An 11,103-nucleotide genomic window follows, 5' to 3' on the forward strand; every position below is an offset into this window, starting at 1 on the left:
ACAGCAGGTGGTAAAAGGTCAGGGAAGGACACAGTTAGACATAGACAGGAGTTTAAAGTATCTGCATTGGTGTGGACATGTGCTTACTATGTCATAGTATTAAGTGTTTGGGGCCAGATTTCAGGAAAATAGGAAATAAACAAGCTCATACACCAAATGTGGAGATCTTTCAAGTACAGTTTATAATGAAAATGCACGCTTGTTTCAGTTATATATAATAATTATAGTATAATAGACATTTGCAACCTTGGATGGCGGTGTCCTCACATGGGAGGTTAAAAGATGAGTCTAGAAGGGGAGGGAGAGAGAGAGAGAGTGTGGCAGACAAAGACAGAGAAAGAGAAAGAGGGAGAACGCTCCCCTCCTAAGCTGGATCAGTGGCCTGTGCCCTCCGCTCTTAATCCTGGTTTCCAGCACCATGACCAGCTAACAGTATTATGGAGGCTTTGATTAGACCTGCCGCTGGCGCACGTAGTGGGGGACGTGGTGGCGGGGGGGAACATAGGGTCCTTTGCTCTGCCACCACTCTTGCAGGAATGCCAGGCCTCTGCGTGCGCGTGCGCCACACACACCACACACCCCACAAACACACACACACACACCATAATAACCATATGTTTAACCTCAGTCTACACAGCCGATACACAGCGGAAGAAAAGACACGAGGCTGGCCGGATTAGGACTGCAAGTCAGTGAGTCAGCGGATTACCCCGGCACTGTTATTCTAGGTGAAAACTAAAGAGTAATGCTCAAAAACGTGCTGCTAGCATTAGCCGTGGCTAGAAAGGCACTTAGAGCAATCACAACAGGGAGGGGAATTTCACATGACGACTTCAGCAGTCGGCCTTAATCGCCTCAAGGGGTCTCACAAGGGAGAAGTTGATGAACTGATAGAAAAAAACCTTTAAGATCAAGGCCTCACTAAGGTAAAGTTATGTTATATATTGGCCCCAGTTTGAATTATATGTACTGCTGTTCAATAAACATTTGTCACTGAATTAATGTCTGCTGTGCTCTTACAATATCACAACAAAAGGGAGGGACATAAAGCTGGTCGGAAAACAAAACTCAAGAACGTCAACTGTTGTGGAATTCGGCACAGCATGTCTTCACCACGGGAGGTAAAGTGTATGTCGTTATTTCATGTCCTTACACTGTTTGTACAGCTATTAAGGGGATTTGCCAGAGAACCCAGATTTGAACATGAAGTTAATTTTTTAAGCCATTGAGGGAATTGTTTTGTACAACAGCAGGATCCAGTCTAGCTGAGAGATTTCTGACCTACAAAAACTTTATGAACTACAAAAAAGATTGAGCATGAAAGAAACTCAATAGTATTCACACAAGCAGTTTTCTGACAGTGAACACATCTGTGCACCAACAAAACCAAGATCTTAAATCCACGACTGCCAACAGAGTAACAATACTGCCTGGCAGGAGAGTTGAATCAAAGCTCCTATCTGCTACTACTACTTCTGAAGCATGAATGAGTTAATCTTAAAAATCGCACAGTACACACTGTGTGACCACTGTTATCTATCACATGTTTGCCAGTTGTGTTGCACACTTACAGGACATGGTGCGCACATGCACACGCACACACACGTTGTACTTTTCAACTTCAAAAAAAAGTGTGGTGTTCATTTTCGCATTTTGATTTGCAAATCAGGTCACACCCAAAGGCACCTCGTAATACAAGTAAAACTAAATCGGTAAGTTTTTTCCCTCCAATATTCCACAAATAAATTATTTGTAATGTGATAAACAGGAGAACTGTGAAATGAAGTAGTAGTATCACTCTACTTCTGTCAGTCAGCTGTGTGTGTCTGCCACTAACACCACTATTTCAGACGATTCAAATGTTTTAATACAGCTGCTGTCCTGACTCCAGGGGGAGATATTTTTGAGGACAGCGTCGTTTGAGGCTGTGTGTGACATGTGCTACTTTCTTTGTGCCTGAGTACTGTCGCAGCATGCTCGACACTGAAGGAAACTCATTGTGACAAGTGGTCTGCTGGTGTTCCGGTAATGGAGGGGAGATGGGGAGGAGGGTGGGTTTGTATGGGTCACCTCTAATCCTGTTGGGGTAAATCATTTCCTTGAGACTTTTCCACCCATCGCCTCAAATCAGAACATCATCTTGCCCCACCAGGAGGAGGCACGATGAAGCTCAAATCCCCTCGTTTGCCTCGTGTACCACTGGAACACATGGAGCCAAGTATTTCCATTGCTATAAATGTCTAAACACTTCATATAGAGAGGTTGTTGCTGTCTCTTTCAGTTTTAATGCACCTCCTGCCAGCTGTAGGCTGCAGTGGTTTTCATTGAAAGTTGCTGAGATATAACGTTGCCTCTAGTGAAGTAATTCACCATTTTAAATATACTTGTGTATTTTATTTCCCCCCCGACGTGACTTCATAACAACCCAGTTATTGCCACTATATAAAACATAGCTCCATTATAGAAGAACTGAATGTGAGGAGATGAATTTGTGTCCCCAGTTAAATGCATCCTCTCCACTCCAAGTTTCAATTTGCCTTTTCACTGCCACACATAAGGACATAATGAGGTACAAGATAAAGCTGCAGTAGAACAAACAGTAGAACTTCTGACTGTGGCAAACACATCAGCGGGTTTAGTCTCTTCATAGATATTAATACAGATTTGAGGAAATTATCTAACTGCAATCTTTCTAACCAATATCGTGATTGCGCATTAAATCGATTTGGTTTTGTGGTCTACATAAACAGCAGAAGACTATACCAAACGTTACCACAAACTTACATTGTCTATTAATAGAGTCAGATACAATCACGCAGTTAGTTGCCAGGGACCCCCCAAGGTTTTAATACAGTACTAATATACATAATGCCATAATGGTGTTACTCAATACTATTTAAAATGTAACCACGACATTCTTAAGTGTATATTGGTTGATAAGCTGCGTATTTGGCCACTTAAAGTAATAGCTTAAACTTTCCTCTTTGCAGCTCACTGAGAAACTGTTAATTATGTAAGTTCTAATTAAAAATCACAGCTTACGATTTGAACTCCTATTTGGATATAAAAGTGATTCATATTTCAGCTGTAGGCAACAGGAAAAACAATACATCCTATCATATATTTTGCTAGTTACAAACAGAAGTGTTTACTTGTAAAGATTATGTCGACAGGTTTGTTGACTACAGTTCAGATTGAATCTGGGTAAGCGTTCTCGGCATTACTGGGGTGTTTGGGGGGCAGAGAGGGGGTCACTTACTATAGAGCCACAGCGAGGCTGGAATGTGTGAAACATTATAAAGATGTCATCGCCTGTTCAGTGCAGGGAACCCTGGAGTTTTTCAATGAAAGTTAATCCTTGTCTCCCATAGTTTACTGGCCTGACATTACCGCAGAAAAAGCATCTTTGCTCTAGGACAGGACCTGTTTATTTTGTGCACACTCAACGTTCAGCGTTTTCCCAAGGGTTTCTTGTAGTACAGAAGTATTTTTGGTGCCAGTGAATTTTCCAGGCTCCGTTCCAAAATAGTTCTCATTTCTATGTTTGGATTATCACAGACCTAAAGAGGACCAATTATACAATTTACCTTTATTAAAAAGGAGGGCAACGAGACCTGTATTAGACCACTAATCATATCCTCCACTCAGTTTGAATACCCTGATTAATTCTTCTTTAAAAGGGCAAAAAATTGCCCCCTAATACAGTGTTAGGCAGATTGTTAAAGCGTAATGACATGATCCAGTGCCGTTATCACACATGATGACAATAGTGTTCCCTTAACACTACAATTAAATGTCACATAGGTAAAATCAAAGACATAAACTTAAAAGCACTACACTACTACACTATTGGACAAATCATTCAATAAAACAAAGATGATTAATAAAAATTGGTCAATATTAGAGATGCTGTATTAAGTAGGGTATGAGACGTCAATACTGCTTCTTAGATTTCTCTATAATGTAATCAAATGTCTAATTTACACTGAGAAACTTCAATAATTCTGTATGTAAATTCCATCATCTGTGTTGACACAGAGACATCATGATAATGGCATACTATCCCAGAAACCATGTACCATGAGATGGTGAGAATGTGTGCACAAGTTACCTCTACCCAATCAATCAAATTATGAAACGTTACTGATCAGCACACTCAGAAGAACTGGGCTCGTCGGTACCAAAAGGAAAAATTGCAAGCATGCCTGCAAGGAGCTTCAGTTACAGTACGGACATGCAGGACAGCTGAGGGTGCTTAAGGGCTTTACTTCTGATTGTTTGATTGGGGGCCCACTGAACTGTCAAGTGACATGTCACAGTAACTACGGTAGCAGTACTAACCCATTAAAGTGTCATTTTGAGAAAGATATTGGATTTTTAAATGGTTTAAGTAAGCAACCAAGCCAGAACTCAGAAAACCTCTACAGCATGACGATCCCCTGATCTCTTGACATCCTGTGAACGATCAATGATGCATGTGTGTCAGCTAACAGGACATGTGTTTATTTACAGCTGAAAAATGTGCATTACTCGACAAATGACCGATTTGTGGCAACGACCTCAACTTCAACTAAACTGCTCACAGCGCATACCTGTCATTTCAGTCTTCAACAGAATCTTTTACATGCGGCATGTTGTACATGCCATTGTTCTGCTAGCTTGTCCCTCATCCCGCAAGGTGGCCTCCAGATAGATACCACTGGACTCAATCTGACAGACTGCCCCCACCTTCCAGCCTGGCTGCTTTCTGAGGTGTCACATATCCACCACTTGTTTGTGTTGCCAAAGGCAGTAGGGAGGAGGCATGATTTGGCTAGAAATAGCAGTGTCACATGAGTGTGTGCAGTGACCAGTCAGCCAGCTGCTCATCCTTACATGGAGACCTGCCCCATCCGTACAATCAAATGCAAACCGGCGCTAACATTATCAACACAACAGACAGGTCGATCATTCATCTCTGAGGCTCGTCACACCCTTCACCACACTCCAGAGTTTGAACTAAGAGAGCCGAGTTAAAACGGACACGTGAGCTCACACCTGTTCAAACATCAGGATTTCTACAAACTCAGAAGAACTTTCACACAGACAAGAGAAACCCCTGAGCCCCCTTTTCCCTTGAGAGAAAATGAAAAACACGTGTCTTGTTTATAAGGTTATGTCCGTACAATTAACTGAGAAAATATTTATACACAAGAGGTTCATGTTCAAACTGAAATCACAACATTTGTCTCCATCAAACTCCATGAAAGTGCACATCGCAAGGGCTTCTTGCACAGCAGACTTTCTGGTTTAACATTTAAGAGAAACAATTATCATTATTATTATTATTATTATTATTATCATTGTTATTATTTTCACCAAACCTCCCACTCAAAATTAAGCAACAAACGGGGAGAGAAGTAATTCATACTGCAATATTTACTTATTCAAAAATAATGTTAAAGACAATGTCAATATTGTGCAGACCACAGGACCTCATTTAGGTAACAATAGGTAACAAATGCATAGATTTGTTCACAAAGCACAAAAATACCAAAATGTCTTATTTACAGGACCTGACAGATCAACCAGAAAGCCAACCACGACGTTTTCCAACCCCTCAAACTGACCCCAGGCCTCAATGGCAAAATGATGAATCATTAAAGTCAAGCAAGTCGTAGGTGCTCGCGAACAAATGTACTTGAGTGAGAAGAACAGGGAAATAATGTCCATTCTACCTCCCATAAATAAAACCACAATGCCTCCCAGTTTAGCAGTAAGCTTGTCATTAGCATAGTTAACACCAGGCCAGCACCCAAACAAGAGACGCTCTGTGTGACAACGCTTTGATACAGACCCTGCCGCTTACAGAAGGCCACCAGAAACACTACAAAAACGGCTCTCATGGCCTGAGTGGAGAGGACAAACACGGCCAAAAACACACAATGGGTCAGAGAAAACGATGCAACTAGCATAAACAGTCACATGCTAACTGGGGCAATAAATGCCTAATTGTTTACGTGCAAGTTGAGTTCCCTTTTTATGGGAAGAATCTAGGGGTTTTAACTTTAAGGAGGCAATAACTTAAAGAATAGAGGTTTGCTTGAATGCATCATCCTCCCTAATTTAAAATGAGGGTCTCTTGCTTCAAAGAAACCAAAACGGGAAAACGACCAGGAAGCCTATGGCCCGGCTGCGTGATTACACAACTGAGTCAATGTGAACAGTAAATGCTGAGATTTGTCAAGAAGACAGAAGAAACCTTAAAAAATACCGCAATCATTCTGTGAAGACATGTCGGTAGGAAATCGGAGCATTATGAGCCATTAAGGCTCACTTTCGGGTCGCAGAAGAATGCAGGCCTACGTGACAGTGGTAACAGGAGGACAGATGAGCATTGTGGGATGCCGACATTTTTTTTAATCGGTTGTAAGCTAGCCACTAGACAGGAGTTCCCTGAAACCAGCTGCATACATATACATGTGTACAAACCACAAATATGTAAGTGTATAAACGCAGCCTCAAGTATTTGTGTGTCCAGAAAACTTGGTTAAATACTGTGACAAACCAGTGGTAGTAAAGTAGTCTAATTGAGAGCTCAAATGGTTTTTTGATTATTTTCCCAAGCTTTAACGGTGCCCTGACCCTGAAGCAATGCTTGAATTAAAGAATCAGGAGACTCACGGAACTGTGATGTCTGAAAAACTGCTATTCTGAAGTATTTGTTGGCGTCTTTCTCCCTTGCTGATGGCTTGCAGCTTGCTTAATGTGTGCTCTTCTCAGTTTCCTTTAACAACAACAACAACAGCCGCCACCCTCGCACGGCGACCTTTCCTGCTCTCTTCTGTCCAGTGTGCTCGTTCTGACCTTTCTTAATCAAAAAAATGAAAAAGACACGTTATCAGCGCCACATGATCAGTGACATGCTTAACCAGGTTTTCTACAATAACATGGATCAAGCAATGCTAGACAGACACACACGGCATGAGAGTCCCACTCTTTCCGTGCTATCATGTGATGTTGCCATGGCGAAGGAGGGCTCAGACATAACAGTGTGATTGTGCTCTGAGGGCGAGGTGGGCCGATCAGAGAGACACACTGTTCTCTGACTGTGACACTGCCAGCCCTGGTGCCAACTGCCCTTCCGCCCACAGAGGCGCAGACACACCCACTGGCAGAAGGACCGGCCTGCACGGGGCCCTACCGTCATGGAAACCAGAACAGACTCCAGTGCATTTTCCATACATTTCTTTTTTTCTTTCTTTGCTCTGAAGTCGAGCCGCAAGATCAAGGTTGTGTGTTCTTTTTTGCTAGAAAAGGTAAAGCACTTCGTATCGGACTTAAAAACCCTACTATTAATATATCAATATCAATCAGTTGTGCTAGCAGCTTTTATGTTGTGCTGTGGAGCAGCAACTGACTTACTCTTCGCTGATTGATCTGTAAATTATTTATTGATTATTCAACTTAACATCTACACCCATGCAAGCCGCTCTATGAGACTGTACTCGTAATAAATGCTAACGTATCCTAGTTATGCATGGTAAGATTTGAACAATAAACACAAACTGTGCCTGAGGATGATGGAAATGCCATTAGTTTTGTAGGTAAATTCCATAGCAATCCATCCAAACATCTCACTCAAAACCCCAATGTGTCAACTTCACGGTGGTGCTAGAGAGAAAACAAAGAACGGAAAAGCTGCTAATGAAGCTCAACATGTCGGCACTCTGCCTTTGTCAGGATAGAATACAGCAGTCGACTCACCTGAGTGTGGCATTATACCATCTTCGACAGGTGCGACAGATCAGGGCTATCAACTTAAGAGCCCAATCTAAAGAAGGCCTGAGACCAAACACAAGTCCTCTAACAGGAAAGGTCGGGGGGATAATGAAAGTCACTAGGATTCATCCTCTGGGGATTGTGCAAGTATGTACAAAATGTCATCTTAATCTGTGTGATAATTAAATGATCCAGGCTGGTATTTCCATCTGGACCAAAGTAATATACAATAAATTGTATGCATCCGTATTGGTGTTATGGTTTATATGTCGGCTGGTAAGTAACAAGACATCGCAGTGCAGGAATGGAAAAAAATGTTTGAGGATATTTAGAAACGCATATCAGATATCAGCATCAGCCTCAGAAGATCCAGCGTCGGTCAGGCTTTATCTCAAATAAAACACAAAGAGGCAGCAAATCTCCACACTGTAAAGTCCAGAAACCTTCGCTATGTTTGTGTGATCAACTGATTAACGGATAAATTGCTTCACCACCCTCAACCTGATTAAGTGAATCTGGCTTTGGACTACATCTCTCCACTCATGTATCACACTGTGCAGACGGACTCTTGTCCCACTGTTTGTCTAAGAGAGAAAAAGGTAGACTGTGCACAGAGCGAGGCTGTGAAGTAATGTGGTGCGACCTGTCCGTTCATGGAAGGCATTCTTGTCACGGAGCGAGAGGCCTAAGGTGATTTCAACATTGAACTGGAACTAAAGGTGGAGTCATAGAAAGCTCTTGGAAACCCAACTCTCAGTGCACGTGTACTGAGAGAGAACACCACCGTGAAAACTGGTCCGGCTCTGCTCGCTCAGCGTCTTGTTGAACGTGAAAACATTACACAATGTACACATACTTCTACCATGCATGCACACGGCTCGTGCCGCCCCGCCTCCACTGACAGCCAGCTTCAACGCAGAACTTCCAAAACACAAGGTTAAGCGGTCGACTTCACTGCTGTTTGAATGTGCACTGCTGTGTGTCTGTTATGAAGCGTTTGGATTTATGGGTTAGCACAGAAGAGAGACTCTATTGACGGTCTGGTCTAAGCTGTGGCAGCAGCACCCTGGCAATTTAGTGTGAATCACTCTGCCTCCATTTGTTTTTTTTCCAGGAGGATTACACTGACAAAGGACAGGTCAAAGTACAGAGGAAATATAAATTGAATCTGTCCCTACTGTTGCTGTGAACCCACTTTAATTCCACAAGATAGTGGTAAAAAAATTTAATTAAGGCTCAGTCAAATGAGGGCAACATCAGTAATATTCGTTTTTACGCTCTGCCAAAACTGTCTGATGAGACAGCATCACTGCAGAGACACCTGCTACAAACGTTCAGCTGCAAGGTTTCTTGGGAAGCGGGTTCCTTTGGCAAATCAGGCGGCTTCAATTGAAATATTAAACTGTGAGAGTAAAAGACATTTTTATTAATTACTTTTCAAGAGTTTTACAAATTGTGTACCTAAGGTATAAACACGGGTGTGGGGAGTTGCAAATAAAGTCCTGTGCCATTTTCTTATTACTTAAGCACACTTTGTAAAATAGGTGGGTATGTTTTCAAACAATGTAGGGAGGGGAGAGGGAGAGGTTCCATGGTCCTTATCATAGGAGATCAACAGAAACCCCAGAACATGGACTCATATGTCCGCATAAAGCATAAAGGTAAAAGTAGGGAAGTCATTAATCTGCGTATCTTATCATTATACACTTTTATATCTGTAACCTTTATGACTAGACATGATACAGCCATCAGTTTATTTCCAGTTTATGAGACCCCGCTGTGTAAAAGCACTGATTGTCGCGTTTTCCCAACGAGGCTTTTATGCTAGAGAAAACAACTGAAAACAAAGTGAGGTAGTGGCAGACACCAGCATTCTTCTTCTTTCTCCCTCTTCTTATCATAATATGCAGATTAATCATTAACTCACATTGCGAATGCCATGTACTTCCACTTCCTATGTAGGCCATATGATAAGACATGTTTAGTGTGGGGTATGTGTAGTATAAAGAATACAGAAATTGCATTTTTTACGCATTCCAGTTGAAATAACAGGAACACATAACAATGTAACACAATCCATTATAATTGCATTTTGAAACTTTTGTAAAGCTAATAATCTTTGATTTTGTTGTTTTTTTGGTGTTTAAGCATAACTTTTGCAGTAGTGAAAGGTACACTTTCCTCTAAAATGTACAACTACAATATTGGGGCAGTTGTACTTTACTTTTTTCGCTACTTAATAATTGTACTCCACCCTGTTTTAGAGGGAAATATTGTGCTTTTAAAGTGCACATTTATTTTACAATCAGGAGTTTACTCAATATACATCGATTAAAATTACCCAACAGTAAGTAGTAGTAGTACTAAGCTGTGCTCCAGAAGTACAATTCTGACTGCACATTAATGAATCAGTAATAATAATCTATCATTTTTACTTTGAACACCTTGGAGTTCCTGTTATTCTTTCCACCCCTCTATGTTGACTGTGCCCCATGTCCCAGTGTTTGTTATTCTTCTAGCTGGAAAATGGTTATCTATCATGGTGACAAAGGAACAGGCTCGCCCTCAAAGAGCTGGTGGGGCTTCAGTAGCAGGAACGTACTTTGTGTCACAATAATTGCCCGGCTCGCCATCGCAGATACACATCTGTAGGTGAACAGATCAGGTTTATTTCCCTGTGCTGCCTGTTCCATCTCCAACAATTAGACCATAGTCAAACAAAAAAGGGTAGACACACCAGACAATGACAATAAAAAAACCTGAAGCTCCTGGTGGAGACAAGGGAAGTGGCCTGGGGCAATTCACACAAGTTTGGGGATAGGTGAACTTTTTGTTATTGGGCAATGGAGCAGCAGCAGTGCACTGTGCGCATGCTCGGTTATCGACCCGCCTCGTCGTCGAACAGTGTCTGCTCGGCGCACTGAAAGCTCGACGGAGTGAAATCAAGTCGCGTGATTAACAGCAAAGTCATTAAACCCCTTGTTGAAAGCGGCGCCGAGGGGGCCAAGTGCTCGCCCTTTCCTCAGTCCCCCTCCCCCCTGCCTCCTGCCCCCCCAACACTGGTTCAGACCGGTGGACAATGCCACCAGACAGCAGTATCTGAATCGGTGCTATTGTGATACTCTATCGGATGTGTGGAGTCAGTCACACACACACGTGTAGCAGCTCCATTCACTCGTTGTTGCGTTGTTGCGTGCGACCTGTGGCAACAATATAACGAGCACGCTCTCGCTTCATGTGAGCCACTGCGGCGGCGAGGGGCAACATTTACACTGATTTCCTGTCAAAGAATTACACGCACACGAGTGAAGAAGACTGCGTGGCTGACTGTGGCGGGGGGGG

This window comes from Morone saxatilis, unplaced genomic scaffold, assembly GCF_004916995.1.
Source record: "Morone saxatilis isolate NCDOM2014 unplaced genomic scaffold, NCSU_SB_2.0 Contig16, whole genome shotgun sequence".
NCBI lineage: Eukaryota > Metazoa > Chordata > Actinopteri > Moronidae > Morone > Morone saxatilis.